The sequence below is a fragment of the Lactuca virosa genome, chromosome 1 (genome assembly GCF_052849685.1).
Source record: "Lactuca virosa cultivar CGN04683 chromosome 1, Lactuca_virosa_CGN04683_v6, whole genome shotgun sequence".
In the NCBI taxonomy this organism is placed as follows: Eukaryota; Viridiplantae; Streptophyta; class Magnoliopsida; order Asterales; family Asteraceae; genus Lactuca; species Lactuca virosa.
The window spans coordinates 246,587,415-246,603,446 of record NC_136426.1 but is presented as its reverse complement, the minus strand read 5'-3'; positions in this window follow the sequence as shown (position 1 = coordinate 246,603,446).

The window sequence follows — 16,032 nt, the reverse complement described above, 5'->3', positions numbered from 1 at the left end:
TAGTTCAAGGCACCATTTGCATCATCTAAATGCATTGTGAGTATTCACGCACTCCCCTATTTTCAGTTTTTATGTTTTGGGGTGGAAAAGCATGTCCTAAACTATTTATGTTCGTTATATTTAGTTGACTCGTATAAACTTGATTACTATATTTTGCATATTGTGAGTATTCACGCACTCCCTTTTTTTCGGTTTTTATGTTTTGGGGTGGAAAAGCATGTCCTAAACTATTTATGTTTGTTATATTTAGTTGACTCGTATAAACTTGATTACTATATTTTGCATATTGTGAGTATTCACGCACTCCCCTATTTTCGGTTTTTATGTTTTGGGGTGGAAAAGCATGTCCTAAACTATTTATGTTCGTTATATTTAGTTGACTCGTATAAACTTGATTACTATATTTTGCATATTGTGAGTATTCACGACTCCCCTATTTTTGGTTTTTATGTTTTGGGGTGGAAAAGCATGTCCCGAAAAACTATTATTTGAATGTTGTATTTAAATTGATTTGTATCAAACATGATTGCTATTTTATTGCTATGTCTCTCTATGTATGTCTATGCAACACGGAACATGAGAACTTATCGTACTAAGGCCCTTCCCTTATCTCTAACCATTAACTCTTTGAGCCAATGGTCATTATGGATAGCGCTATTAGGAATTGACAACTCCTCACTCGCCCTATTGTTGGAGTGCATGATACCATATTCATCTATGGAACGATAAGCATAGATCTTGATAGGGCTTCAGTCATAGGTTTGGTTGAGACTCATTGTTTGCTCATACACATACAAACTCGTTTCTCATTATAGCAATAAACTTGTTATTAATTATAGCAATGAACTTTGTTTCTCATTACAACAACGAACTTTTATTACTGAAAACTTATATACATGTTTTAGCAATGAAATTGTTTGCTCCTTGTAGCAACGAAATTGATTGCTCATTTTAGCAATGAAACTTGTTTACTCATTTGAGTAACGAACTTTATCTTCCATGAGAATATGAATGTTGCATCTTATTTGGGCAACATACCTTATCTCTCATGATGACAAAGAACTTTGTTTTTACAAACTTATTTACTCATTTTAACAATATACTTTTATTATTGGAAACTTTTATCAAAACTTTGATTTCAATTCATGGAACCAGTATTATTTTGTTTATCTATGAGTACTCACCAACTATTTTTATAGTTGACGCTCGTTTTACATGCTTTTTCAGGAATCATCGAGTAAGTGGCACTTAGGGACACTTCACTTTTAGGAGCATTCGCATGTGTTGTATTTCAATTTACATTGTAATTTATTTTAAAAGTGTTCAAACCCATTGTAAAATTGTAATGATTTTTAATACTATGGTTGGTGTTGTCTTTCAACTTTTGCTATGAAACCCTTTATACTGTCATGCCTCGTGTTTCCGCTTTAGCGGGGTGTGACAGAAAATGGTATCAGAGCTGAAGGTTATAGAGAATACAGGTTTTCCTTTGGAGAACCACAACTATAGCCAAAAAATTTCAAAATGTTTTTAAAATACTGAACATACTACTAGTATAACTAATTCGAGTACACATTATTAGACTTTAATTAAGTATAGCCTGGCCAACTATGCTTAATTAAGGAAAATTAATGCGATGCTGGAAACGGTTATAGTAGAATTATGTTCAAAACAATTTTCAACTAAAACTTTTGAAAAACAAATTTTTTCGGTGTGCGTACGGGCATTGCATATTATAGGCATTCATCTAGATACACTTAGAAACTAAGTGCACTTTTATAACAATGCCTTTATTTAGAAATACTATTATCCCTTATCAAGTGATAGGTTAACCACTTAGGTTGTATCACTAGCCACTCTAGGAGCAATGCACTTAGTACTGATAATGGGTATTCCTCGGTAGCTATTGACTTTAGATGTAAGGTTAGTAGCTAGATATACACTAGTAATAATCTTAAGCCGAAACCTATACCAATTATTCCTCAATACCTCTTCATCGTCTTCGTACTAGAGTTACAACTAGGAAAGCGTTCCGATACTGACACGGATGAAAATTAGAGCATCACGTAAGGAGGTAGATGAGTCGTTTCTAAGTAATCACTTGGATACCATTGGTGGGCATTCCGGATTCAACTCACAAGGAGACACGGAGGTTTAACGCATACGTGAGACCTTATTACTACGCTACGATTTAGCTCTACGTTGTTTCCACCTTGAGCTTAAAACTTAACATAGGATGTCCCTTTGACCTATATAAAAGGTCGTAAACTGCATTGACACCATAAAACGTTTTTCAAACAATTTTCTTGCCCTTTATCTTAGGGAAAAAGACATCGGTACTCATCTTATACTCGCCTTAGTATTTAGGTACGATCAGCTACACTAATATACTTATTCCTTACTTCTTAATCTTCCATCGAAAAATTATTTCGCTTCATCGGTTTTATTTATCATCAATAAAATATTTTATAACAACTTCAATCAACTTAGTAGACATTTCTTAACAATGTAAGCAATATTCTCGCTAAAAATCTTTTGACAACTTGCTTTAACTTAACACTTTTCTTCAAAATTCAATTTAACCATTATTGGTTTTAACCTTGCTATTTTAATTTTATTTCAAATCCATTTCAATGGATAGATGTGTTTTTAAGGGCATATAAACCATTTTAAACCTTGCTTACCATTTTGACACGTTTTCGAAAAACTTAGAAACATTTTCTTTTATAAAAGTGTTTAAACTCTATTCTATAAAACTTAAACATATAACATTCAAGTCCTATTATATGTAAAGGCGTCCTCGGATTTTCCAAACCACTTTTGCTTTGACACATTTAACCGCTTTCTCATTTAGGAATTGTAATTTATTTTAATGTGTTTTCTCGAAAACACAACATGATATTTATGCAAATGTCTACTTCAAACATGTTTATAAGACATATCTAACGCTTGTAATTCAAAACATACCTTATTTGTGTACTTTGCTTCAATATAGTTTTATAATCTATAAAGATTCTAAAATATAAAGCATTGCAAAACTTAGTGTTCACTTTTAAATTTCCAGTGGCGCACTTTCGATAATGCACAATTATTCATCTAAATATGTTAAGCCTTTACCTTATCCGTTTTAACCATTGTTGGACTCCAGTCAAAAATGTCAAAGCTGTCGGAATTTCAATTACAAGTTTTAGTGTTTCTTCTTTTTCACAAATGGAGTTTAACTTAATAGATAACTCCTAAATTTTTAGAAAACACTTTAAAACTCCCACATGTCTATTTAATCATCAATATACATCAAATATTAAAGTTTGAAATATATCTCAACCTGGTTTTAATCTACCTATAGGTATTGTTCTTATAATTTTAACAATAACAATCATTGCCGCCGTTACCTTCTTTTTTCTTTCCCCCGCACTTGATTTCTTGCTCTCCTTATGATTTTAGATCTCGCACACCCATAATAGTAACATAATACATTGTCTAACTTTGTTTCTGTCTATTTTGCTTCTCCTGGTATCATGTTTGTACACATACATACTAGAAGTCTATCCTTTCGTTTTGAGCGATTAATACATGTATAGCCGTGAGGAATAATTTTTATTTAGTCAACTGTGATATATTCAATTACACCTTTTATCATATACATCTTGTTTTTATTTTGAAATCTCTATAAACAAGTGATCCTTATTTACATTTGCTCTTTCGTTCTAAATTCAGAAACTTGATATAAAATGCAATTTTCATTGTATTTTTCCTTATAATTAATAGACAAGATGAATACCATTGTTCTTATCATTTTTCTAAATCCATAAAATATATGTGAAAGAATACATTTTCTTATGCTTCTTCTTTTCTTTAAATACATCAAAAGTTTTGAATTTTACGATTATATATTCTCTAAATGATTGTTTTTGTAGAAACACTAAACTATGAATGCACTATTTTCAAAGATTGACATTTTTACACCTTTCTTAAAATAGTATTTTACTTTGCAATTTTCAGTGAGTTCCTAAACTCTCAAACTTGTTTTCATAAGTATTCCGACTCCTTGTAAACTTGAATTTGTCCTGACTTTGACAATTGGACAATTTCTCAAAAGTTTAATACAAATATTTCTATACAAATTCCTTTAATGACGACTTAAACCTTTAACCTTAATTAATCTTTATACTATTTTACTACTTCGTTGGATTGCCAAACATGTATTTTCATTATCTTGGAATTATTACATATTTTGATAATAGTGAGATTTTTATCACTTCTAAAACACTTAAAATGATATCTACACAATGTGATTTAATTTATCATAAACTTTCACCGCCTTCATTAGAAACAATGACTCTCTAATTATATATACTCTTCGAATATAGTTCTATTATTGTAAGAGTAACCGTAGTAGTAATTATAGCCTTGGAGATCCTCAATCATTTCGTAATTTATTTCGTAGACGACACTTAAATAGCCTTTACATTTGAGATGTACCAAAACTTCGTTGCCTACCCTTAGTACGTATTTTTAGGAACTTACCCTTGATCGCTTCCCTTTCATTCATGCTACCCCTTCTTATTTCGAAATATATCTTTTCCAGAGGTAATAGCTAACCCGGAAGTGAACAAATTGTTCCTAATCTCTTCTTTATTAGGCGGCAAATTTACACTTAGTGCTAATTTAGAATGCGACTTAAGGATCAATGCGAATTTAACGCTCAGTGCAGTTGGTGCTTCAGCAAAACTTATACCGCTCTCTTAATTCAGATAATATCTAACTAGATGATCCTTTTCGACTAGGTCGCCATGGTTGGATCATGATTTCCATGATCCTAATTTCTCGCAATCTAGACTGTAGAACTCGAATTAGGGAAACATTAATTTGATTATAGCTAAAGAGTTGGGCTCTTCCCTTGAGGAATTACCCCAAAATAATCAAAGAGCTCTTCAAGTCACCACCTCTCCAATTATACAATTGTATTCGGCTGAGTTCTAATAGAATACGTCACGAATTGAATTTCGGGACGAAATTCTTTAAACCGGGGGAGACTGTGACAACCTTCAAAATTCGAGTTAGTTCTAGATTTGAATAAACTTAGTTGCACGTATAGGCACGACACATACTAGACTTAGTAACTAGAAACTTGGAAACAATTAGAATCAATGGATAGTGTACTTAGATTTCACATTGATATGTGAATTCTACAACTACGTAACTGTAGTGAATATCCATATTTAGGTCACTCTTTGACTCGAACACCTTTTCATGAATCATATACACACATTATGCACTTGACCTAGTAGTAGAAATTAGGTTGGAGCCTCATAGAAACTTAAGTCAAAGTTAAAAACTAGGACTAGTATACTTGATTCCTCAATTTCATTTGAATCTCGGAATCACTACATAGAATGCCAATAAATCAATAAAAATAAATTACAAACAATATTTCTAATTTGAATAAGAGTTATGAAACTCTAAAATAGTTTGAAGTCTCAAAATTCAAGTAATTTTGATATCCAAAGATTTACAAAATCTCAAAAACCCTAAATGCCCTAAAAACTCATATTTACAAACTTTAACCTTAAAAATTCTATAAAAATAATTATAAACCTTGTAATATTATCTTATAATAATTAAAAATTAGTATAATATATTCAAGGCAAATAAAATTTAACTCATTAACATTACCCTTAATTTATAAATCAAAAATAAAGGTTTTATGAATAAAAACTTGATTTTAGTGTATATTTTATAAAAAGTTGATATTTTTATAAAAGATTTAAATTTTTATAAAAGAAACAAGAGAGAGGGAGCCTCTCTCACTCAAAATCTCGGCCTCCCCTCTCCCAAGACCACTCTTCCCCAAAACTCAATCAATTCACTCACTTATTCACTCTACCACTCCATCTTCTCTCTCACTCTACCCCTCATTCTCTCACACACTCTTCATCACCACCACTCCATTTCTCTCTTCATTTCTCTATACCCACGAAATTTTCCAGAGAATAAGTCCAAGAACACACCTCAAACTCGAAATCTTCATCATCTAGTGGTGTTCATTAAGGTAGAACACGATTTCCTTTCATTTTCCTCCATGTTTTCAAGGTTTTTCTTGCATTTCCTTCTTCTTCTACACCTTTCTCTTAGAAAATTTGTGTGAATATTCATTCACTTCAGTTTTGATGATGATGGTGGTAGATTTTCACCAAAAACATCTTGCACGTTACAAAATGGTGAAGATCCATGACCTAAACCTAAGTCAAAACCATGGAAATGCACTTTTCTATATGTTTTGGTGGAAAAACACCACATGCACCCTATGTTTTCTATCAAAAATGATATTTGAACATTTCAAACTCATGAATGATCTTCAAACCAACATGCATGTGATGATCTTCAAGCTTATATGCTAGATCATCAAAGTATGTTGTTAAAAGCTTTCAAATATGTTCATAAAGGATTTATTTCCAAATAAATATCTAAAACTCCTTTTCTGACCAAATCCGATTTTTCCTAGATTCCCATCAACAAAATAAGATGATCTGTAAATTTCCAGAAAATAATTCATTTGTCTAGAATTATTATAGTTAATGCAATAAAATGGGACAATAAATCATATAAAATACTTTCTGTGGTCTATAAATCCTAGTTAAATTCGTGGACGACCCCTATGCTAAATAATGATCCCACATTAAATTTCATCGGTTTTTGTTACTGTTTAATATGGTTTTGAATTTTCTTTTTGTTTAGCCCCAATAAATCATAAAACCACTTTAGATAATTTGAAAAGGTTATATAATAATTTTCGCAGCTTACACTCTCTGTTGAAGACTTAGAAAAATATTTTCAGAATTTTTCATAATGTATTCCTATTTTTCCCCGATTTTGTGTATATTATGGACTAAAAACAGGAAAAATAGTTATGCTTATCCAAACTTCATAAAAATTTACCAGAACACATTGTAGTACATTAGGATGCTACATAAAAGTTTTGATGATTTTTCGCTTCTGTATACTATTTTTCTCCTATTTTCTAAGATTAAATACACTTAAATACACAAAATTGGATTTCAGTATATAAAAACCACATTTGGTATTTTTCCCAGATTATTTACTCTGTAAATGAAGTGTACAAAAATGTTGGTAATTTACTTTAACTGTTTAATAATTATTCTCCAATTAATGATTATTTAAGAGGATAAAACAAAGAAAAATAGAAAGACTAATTGAAAAATATCTTTTATATTTTTCACAGCTTCTACATGTATAATAAAAGTGTTACAAAAATTTTGGGCAGTTTTGGAAACTGTTTTCAATTTATTTCATTTTTTATTAGAATAAATGCTCAAAAATCGTAAAATTGGGTTAAACAGTTTAGAAATCAATTTGTATATTTTTCCCAACTTAAGAATGTTTAATAACAATATCACAAAAAGTTTGGGTAATTTTGGAAACTGTTTTCTATTTATCCCCATTTTTATTAGAATAAATGCATAAAAATCATAAAATTGGGTTAAACAGTTTAGAAACCCCTTTTTATATTTTTCCCAGCTTAAGTATGTGTCATGACATTGATATAAAAAGTTTGGGGTATTTTCGTAACAGATTTCTATTTTTCATGAATTTGTATCTATTTAGAGAATTAAATATGTGAAACATGGTTATACATATTCATAATCCATGAAAATTTATCTAGAAGTCTTTTAGTACATTTAGAACCAAAATCTGAAGTTTGGTAATTTTTATTAACTGTTTAGTATTTTTCATGATTTTATGGTTATTCAAGAAATTAAAATCGTGAAAAATAGTCAGACAAATCAAAAATTCAAGAAAATTTTTCTTAAGGTCTTTGACTTCAATTAAAACTTAAATGCAAAGTTTGGGAAAGTTTAGAACTAAATTGATTTAGTTTTGAATATTTAATCATTGGAACACCTCTAAAATGTTAAATATTAACATTTCAATAATGTAAATTTTCCACTTAAATTGTTATATAACAATTGATTCTTTGAAACTTAATATCCACAGAAAAATGTTTGTAACTTATCAATATTAAATTTTGACACATTATTGGCATAATTCTATTGTAGTAGTAAGTATACTAGTGTTAGATTTCGATTAGAGACTCACTAGCGAATACCATTATTGTAGGAATCGGTAGTGGTACACGTGGAACGTAGTTCAAGGCACCATTTGCATCATCTAAATGCATTGTGAGTATTCACGCACTCCCCTATTTTCGGTTTTTATGTTTTGGGGTGGAAAAGCATGTCCTAAACTATTTATGTTCGTTATATTTAGTTGACTCGTATAAACTTGATTACTATATTTTGCATATTGTGAGTATTCACGCACTCCCCTATTTTCGGTTTTTATGTTTTGGGGGTGGAAAAGCATGTCCTAAACTATTTATGTTCGTTATATTCAGTTGACTCGTATAAACTTGATTACTATATTTTGCATATTGTGAGTATTCACGACTCCCCTATTTTCGGTTTTTATGTTTTGGGGTGGAAAAGCATGTCCCGAAAAACTATTATTTGAATGTTGTATTTAAATTGATTTGTATCAAACATGATTGCTATTTTATTGCTATATCTCTCTATGTATGTCTATGCAACACGGAACATGAGAACTTATCGTACTAAGGCCCTTCCCTTATCTCTAACCATTAACTCTTTGAGCCAATGGTCATTATGGATAGCGCTATTAGGAATTGACAACTCCTCACTCGCCCTATTGCTGGAGTGCATGATACCATATTCATCTATGGAACGATAAGCATAGATCTTGATAGGGCTTCAGTCATAGGTTTGGTTGAGACTCATTGTTTGCTCATACACATACAAACTCGTTTCTCGTTATAGCAATAAACTTTTTATTAATTATAGCAATGAACTTTGTTTCTCATTACAACAACGAACTTTTATTACTGAAAACTTATATACATGTTTTAGCAATGAAATTGTTTGCTCCTTGTAGCAACGAAATTGATTGCTCATTTTAGCAATGAAACTTGTTTACTCGTTTGAGTAACGAACTTTATCTTCCATGAGAATATGAATGTTGCATCTTATTTGGGCAACATACCTTATCTCTCATGATGACAAAGAACTTTGTTTTTACAAACTTATTTACTCATTTTAACAATATACTTTTATTATTGGAAACTTTTATCAAAACTTTGATTTCAATTCATGGAACCAGTATTATTTTGTTTATCTGTGAGTACTCACCAACTATTTTTATAGTTGACGCTCGTTTTACATGCTTTTTCAGGAATCATCGAGTAAGTGGCACTTAGGGACACTTCACTTTTAGGAGCATTCGCATGTGTTGTATTTCAATTTACATTGTAATTTCTTTTAAAAGTGTTCAAACCCATTGTAAAATTGTAATGATTTTTAATACTATGGTTGTTGTTGTCTTTCAACTTTTGCTATGAAACCCTTTATACTGCCACGCCTCGTGTTTCCGCTTTAGCGGGGTGTGACACCCTGCTTCGCAGCTCTTGTCTGAGTCCAACCGTTGTAGGGTAGGACCTCTCATTCGAAGAATTATCTAGTCTGAGTAATATGTAATGTATTCGCGAGCTAGTTAGGGAAAGAAAGCAGGTACTTCTTGTGCAGCTGATGGCAGAGAGTGGGATGGCGATTACTTAGGGCAAGCCTTGGGCGAGAGTAGCACGAGAACCGCAGTATTAGTAGAAAGGACTTAGTTGAGTTGAGGCAATTCTTGAGGAAAGTACGGATAGACGTGGAAGGTAGTATGGGCCCGTACTACTGAAAGCGGAGGATCCGTACTCGATTCAAAAAGGGCCGAGACGAGACCGGGGACTTGTGATATGTATGTGAGCCTCGTTAGTGGAATATAGTTTGATGGTGGTTATGCTATGTTTTGCAGTATGGTGACCACACGACAGGGAGCGGGAGGCTCAGGATCAGGATCGGGTTCGGGTTCAGGGTCCGAACCAGTTGATGAGGGTCTACGCGAGTTCATCGCGTCAGAGATTACCATCGGCATCCTTGAGTCGACTCCCATCATCTTCGGGTCGATCAAGGAGGGTATTGTAGAGTTGATGGAGGATCGTCTCAGGGCGTTCAGGAGTGATATGGCGGCTAGCCAGTCAGGACCATGCACACTGTCCTTTAAGGACTTCAGGGGCAGTGGTGCATCAGATTTCCATGGGGCGAAGGACCCCATTGCTGCCAGACGATGGATTGCAGACCTTGAGTCTGCACAGCTGATCAGCTTCTGCCCCGAGGGGTCGAAGGTACGATTTGCAGCAGGGTGTCTACGTGACAGAGCTAGAGATTGGTGGGAGTCGGTTTGTGACTCTTTGGGAGCCGCGGCCATTGAGGCTATGACATGGCCGGACTTTGTGACACGATTTAGGACGGAGTTCGCGCCTGCGGTGGAGCTCCAGCAGTTGGCACGGGAGTTCTTGGATATGAGGCAGACGACAGAGACAGTGGCGGAGATCACCGTCAAGTTCCGGGAGAGGGCGTTACTGGTAGCTCAGTACGCGGGTGATGAGGACATGAGGAGGACCCGCTACCACGACATGCTCCGAGCCGACATCCGGGAGCATGTCAGTTTTTCAGCTTGCCCTACCCTGGAGTCCATGATTGCCAGGGCAAGGGAGAGGGAGATTGATCTGGGTCACATTCTGAAGAGAAAGGCTGAGGAGGGACAGATGACTGGGGCTTCGGGGAAGAAGCCTAAGGGATCAGATCCGGGCCCAAGAGGCCCACCGAGTCGTAGCCGCTGCAGGAAATGCGGCAAGTCGCGTGAGGGACCATGTAGGTTAGGATCGTCAGGCTGCTACAAGTGCGGCAAGACGGGGCACTTTAGCAGGGATTGTACTGCTCCTACTCCGGTATTTCAGACGTCCGAGTTGCTGTGTTTCCACTGCAACCAGAGGGGCCACAAGAGGGCCAATTGCCCTCAGTTGACAGCAGCAGCGCCAGTACAGGGGCCAGCTCCAGCGACCCTGCGGATTACGGATGGCCGGCAAGGCAAGGCAGAGGCTCCGGTGGTGAGGAGCCTGGCATTTCAGCAGACAGCCGAGGAGGCACGTGCTGCACCCGATGTGGTGACGGGTATGATTCTTTCCCTCTGACCTATTTATATGAGATTTATGATATTGATATGTGCTCTGTGTATATATGTTTAGGATCGTTCCATGTGAACGGTATTCCAGTCCAGGTGTTGTTTGATTCGGGGGCTACCCGATCCTTTGTTTCTCTTGCACTTAGCAAGAAGTTTCCCGAGTCCTCGGGCATGTTGGATTGCCCTTTAGAGGTCGAGATTGCGGACGACCGGTCGGTGCGAGCATCAGAGGTCTTCCGAGATTGTGTATTGAGGTTGTTCGAAGAGCGGTATTTGGTTGACCTAGTTCCCATTCCATTGCGGGGAAACAAGGTCATTATTGGTATGGATTGGCTGAGTCCCAATGGGGCAGTGATAGATTGCGCGCAGGAGTTAGTACGAGTCAGAGCCCCAAGTGGGGGAGAGTTAGTAATTCAGGGTGAGAGATCACAGCGAGGGCCAGCCTTCTATTCGGCAGCGAGGGCAAGGCGTTACCTTCAGCATGGTTGCGCAGGATATGTCGCATATGTCATGGACACCCGGGAGGCGGGTAAGGCGACGGTGGGCGATGTGCCCGTAGTACGAGAGTTCGCGAATGTATTCCCCGAGGAGCTGCCTGGGATACCTCTGGAGCGACAGGTGGAGTTCAGGATCGACCTAGTCCCTGGTGCGGCTCCGATAGCCAAGGCACCGTATCGGTTGGCTCCTCCTGAGATGCAGGAGTTGTCTACACAGCTTCAGGAGCTGTTAGACAGGGGTTTCATTCGACCGAGCAGTTCACCCTGGGGAGCCCCGATTCTGTTTGTGAAGAAGAAGGACGGGTCGCATCGGATGTGTATCGATTATAGGGAGCTGAATAAGGTAACGGTGAAGAACCGCTACCCACTCCCGAGGATTGACGACCTCTTTGACCAGCTTCAGGGAGCATCTTGGTTCTCCAAGATAGATTTGCGTTCAGGGTATCACCAGGTGAGGGTCAGAGAGGAGGATGTGCAGAAGACGGCATTTCGGACACGTTATGGCCACTATGAGTTCGTGGTGATGCCTTTCGGGCTCACCAATGCTCCTGCCGCGTTCATGAACCTCATGAACCGCGCGTGTAGACCATTGTTAGACCGGTCGGTGATAGTATTTATTGATGATATCTTGGTTTACTCCAAGACGCGAGAGCAGCATGAAGAGCATTTGCGAGAGGTTCTAGAGACCTTGAGGAGGGAGAACTTGTATGCCAAGTTCTCCAAGTGTGAGTTCTGGTTGCGCGAGGTGCAGTTCCTTGGGCACCTTGTCAACCAGAACGGGATTTCGGTGGATCCGGCCAAGGTGGAGGCAGTGATGAGATGGGAGGTTCCGAAATCTCCATCTGAGATTCGGAGTTTCCTGGGATTGGCTGGCTACTATCGGAGATTCATCCAGGATTTCTCCAAGATAGCATTACCCCTGACCAGGTTAACGAGGAAGGCCGTGGTCTTTCGTTGGGGGCCTGAGCAGCAGGCAGCATTCGAGACACTGAGACAGAGATTATGCGAGGCGCCAATCTTAGCCTTGCCAGAGGGCATGGAGGATTTTGTTGTATACTGCGATGTGTCCACCTCAGGTTTGGGCGCAGTATTGATGCAGAGAGGGCATGTCATCGCCTACGCGTCGAGGCAGCTGAAGCCTCACGAGGCGAACTACCCGACGCATGATTTGGAGTTGGGGGCCGTTGTGTTCGCCCTCAAGATTTGGCGTCATTACCTCTATGGGGTTTGCTGTACGATTTACACGGACCACAAGAGTTTGAGGTACCTCATGGACCAGCCAAATCTGAATATGAGGCAGCGTCGGTGGCTTGATGTGGTAAAGGATTATGATTGTGAGATCCTCTACCACCCAGGGAAGGCCAATGTCGTGGCCGATGCGCTTAGCCGCAAGGCAGCACCGATCAGGGATATCTGTTTGAGGATGACGGTGGTGACTCCGCTTCTGGAGCGGATCCGGGAGGCTCAGCAGGAGGCTATGAAGGAGGAACATCGGAAGAGTGAGCGGATTGTGGTACAGGTTTCCTCCTTCGACCATGACAGCAGGGGATTATTGACATTACACCGCAGGGTGTGGGTTCCATACCTCGGAGGCGTGCGCCAGGTTCTGATGGAGGAGGCACACAAATCCCGATTCTCCATTCATCCAGGGGCAACGAAGATGTATAGGGATCTTCGTCTGGACTATTGGTGGCCCTGCATGAAGCGGGATGTAGCATGGTACGTTGAGCGGTGCCTGACCTGCAGGAAGGTCAAGGCCAAACACCAGAGACCGCACGACAAGATACAGCCGTTGGATATCCCGCTGTGGAAATGGGAAGACATCACGATGGATTTCATCACCAAGCTTCCCAGGACCGCGCGGGGAGTGGATTCGATATGGGTCATCGTCGATCGGTTGACCAAGAGCACCCACTTTATCCCGATTCAGGAGAGCATCTCGGCCGAGAAATTGGCCGATATCTACATTAGAGAGGTAGTGGCACGGCATGGGGTGCCAGTTTTATTGATTTCGGATAGGGATGTGCGGTTCACTTCCAGGTTCTGGAAGAAGTTTCATGACGAGCTGGGTACTCGTCTGCATTTTAGTACAGCCTTCCACCCGCAGACGGATGGCCAGAGCGAGCGGACCATCCGGACTCTGGAGAACATGCTGCGGGCGTGTGTTTTAGACTTCGGTGGTAGCTGGGATACCTATCTTCCTTTAGCCGAGTTTTCATACAATAACAGCTATCACGCGAGTATTGACTGTCCTCCCTTCGAGATGTTGTACGGGAGGAAGTGCAGGACCCCGATATATTGGGGCGAGGTTGGACAGAGAGTCATGGGGAGCACCGAAGTAGTGCTCAAGACGACAGAGAAGATTCAGCAGGTCCGGAGCAGGCTTCAGACTGCTCAGAGTCGGCAGAAGAGTTATGCCGATAGGCGCCGATCAGACTTGGAGTTCCAGGTTGGGGATATGGTTCTCCTGAAAGTGTCGCCTTGGAAGGGCTTCATCCGATTCAGGAAGCGGGGCAAGTTGGGTCCCAGGTATATTGGACCGTTTAGGGTTGCAGCCCAAGTGGGCAAGGTGGCATACCGGCTGGATCTGCCAGCCGAACTCAGTCAGATCCACAGCACTTTCCACGTCTCCCAGCTGCGGAAGTGCCTGGTGGACGACTCAGCGGTGGTACTTTTGGAGGACATCTAGGTTGATGACAGCCTGAATTATATCGAGCGGCCTATGGCTATCCTAGACCGGAAGTCGATGGAACTGAGGAACAAGAGGGTGGAGCTGGTGAAGGTGCAATGGCAGCACCGGAAGGGCTCGGAATGGACTTGGGAGCCCGCGGATGAGATGGTGGAGCATTATCCGGAGCTGTTCCGGGAGGGAGCGGCAGACTTCGAGGACGAAGTCTAAAATAAGTGGGGGAGATTTGTAACACCGGATTCCTGGTACGATTTTATTTAAGTATTTTCATAAATTTTTGCCATGAACTCGGCGAGTCTGCGTCCCGACTCGCCGAGTAGCAGCGAGGTGGACACGGGATTTAAGCTGGGAACTCGGCGAGTCGACATATGGACTCGGCGAGTCCACCTGTCTGGATGAAACTCTATTTTCAGACATTGCACCCTATTTTACCCATTCTAAAACACCCATTTCGTCCCATTTTCCTCCCAGAGAGCAGTAGAGAACAACCCTAGCTCCTTTAGTGTTCTTGAGTGATTTTGATCTTCCAAAGAAGGTTTTGGAGCTTAGAAGAAGAAGGAGGAAGTTGGAGTGTTCCAGAAGTGAAGGTAGATCCAAAATCTACTCTGGGGAAGGCATCAAATCAGGTAATAAAACCCTCACTTTGCTCATTAGCTCTTAGGCTCCTTTTTGTCCCCAATGGTTGATCTTCAAGCCTTAAAACCCCCAGATTTCGTGTGTATATGTGATAACCAGACCCTAGGAACTGAGACCCATGAGTTGGATCAGTTGCATGTCTCAGATTTGGCCAGATTGGGTGAAGAGTCGAAGGGAACTCGGCGAGTGCCAAAGTGCACTCGGCGAGTTCCATGAAGATGGCCTTAGACTCGACGAGTTGGATGAACAACTCGGCGAGTCCTATGAAGATTGCCTGGTACTCGGCGAGTCGTTCTTCAAACTCGGCGAGTCCTTTGAATATAGCCTTGAACTCGGCGAGTTGTTCTTCAAACTCGGCGAGTCATATGAACTGTCACTAGGATAAGAAGGGTTTAAGTGTAGGAGGTCCAACCCTTCGTAGTCGCACGTGGAATTAGCAATTTAACGTGTAGCTATAGTCCCTGAATCTCCAAATCTCCAAGGTTGATGTTCTGATGGAAAATTGGAGCGAATTGTGAGATCTGTTCGTCGGACTCGGCGAGTCCCCCCTTGGACTCGGCGAGTCCCCCCTTGGACTCGGCGAGTCCAGTCGCGGGTTTGTTAGTTGTCCCCGTTTAGCGAGTCAGGCTGACACAGTGAGTGGGAACAGGGACCCGATGAGTCAGAGTCGGGCTAGACGTAGAAGGACTCGGCGAGTCGCTATATGGACTCGGCGAGTCCAGTCAATCAGAGAGTTGACTTTGACCAAGAAGTTGACTTTGACCAGTCATTTGACCTAAGGGGTATTTATGAGTACCTAATCCATGATTACAGATTTATAGCCGGAGGGTTACCGGTGCGGCAGCCAGGCGTAGGTTGAGCGGGTTTTCAGCAGCTACCCTCGAGGTGAGTCACCTTCCAGTAAAAGTGGGTCTAAGGCCACAATGCCGGCGTACTAGTAGGAGTCGTATGATAGATGACTGTCTGTGTGATTATCATCTAGGTTGTTACTACCTAATATGCTTTATGTGCTAGCAGATTATGATGTATGGGTTATGTGATATGTTATTATGTGGTAGTAGTAGTAGGGGGTGAAACAGTCCCCGATCCGGTCGACAGGACCGAAGGGGT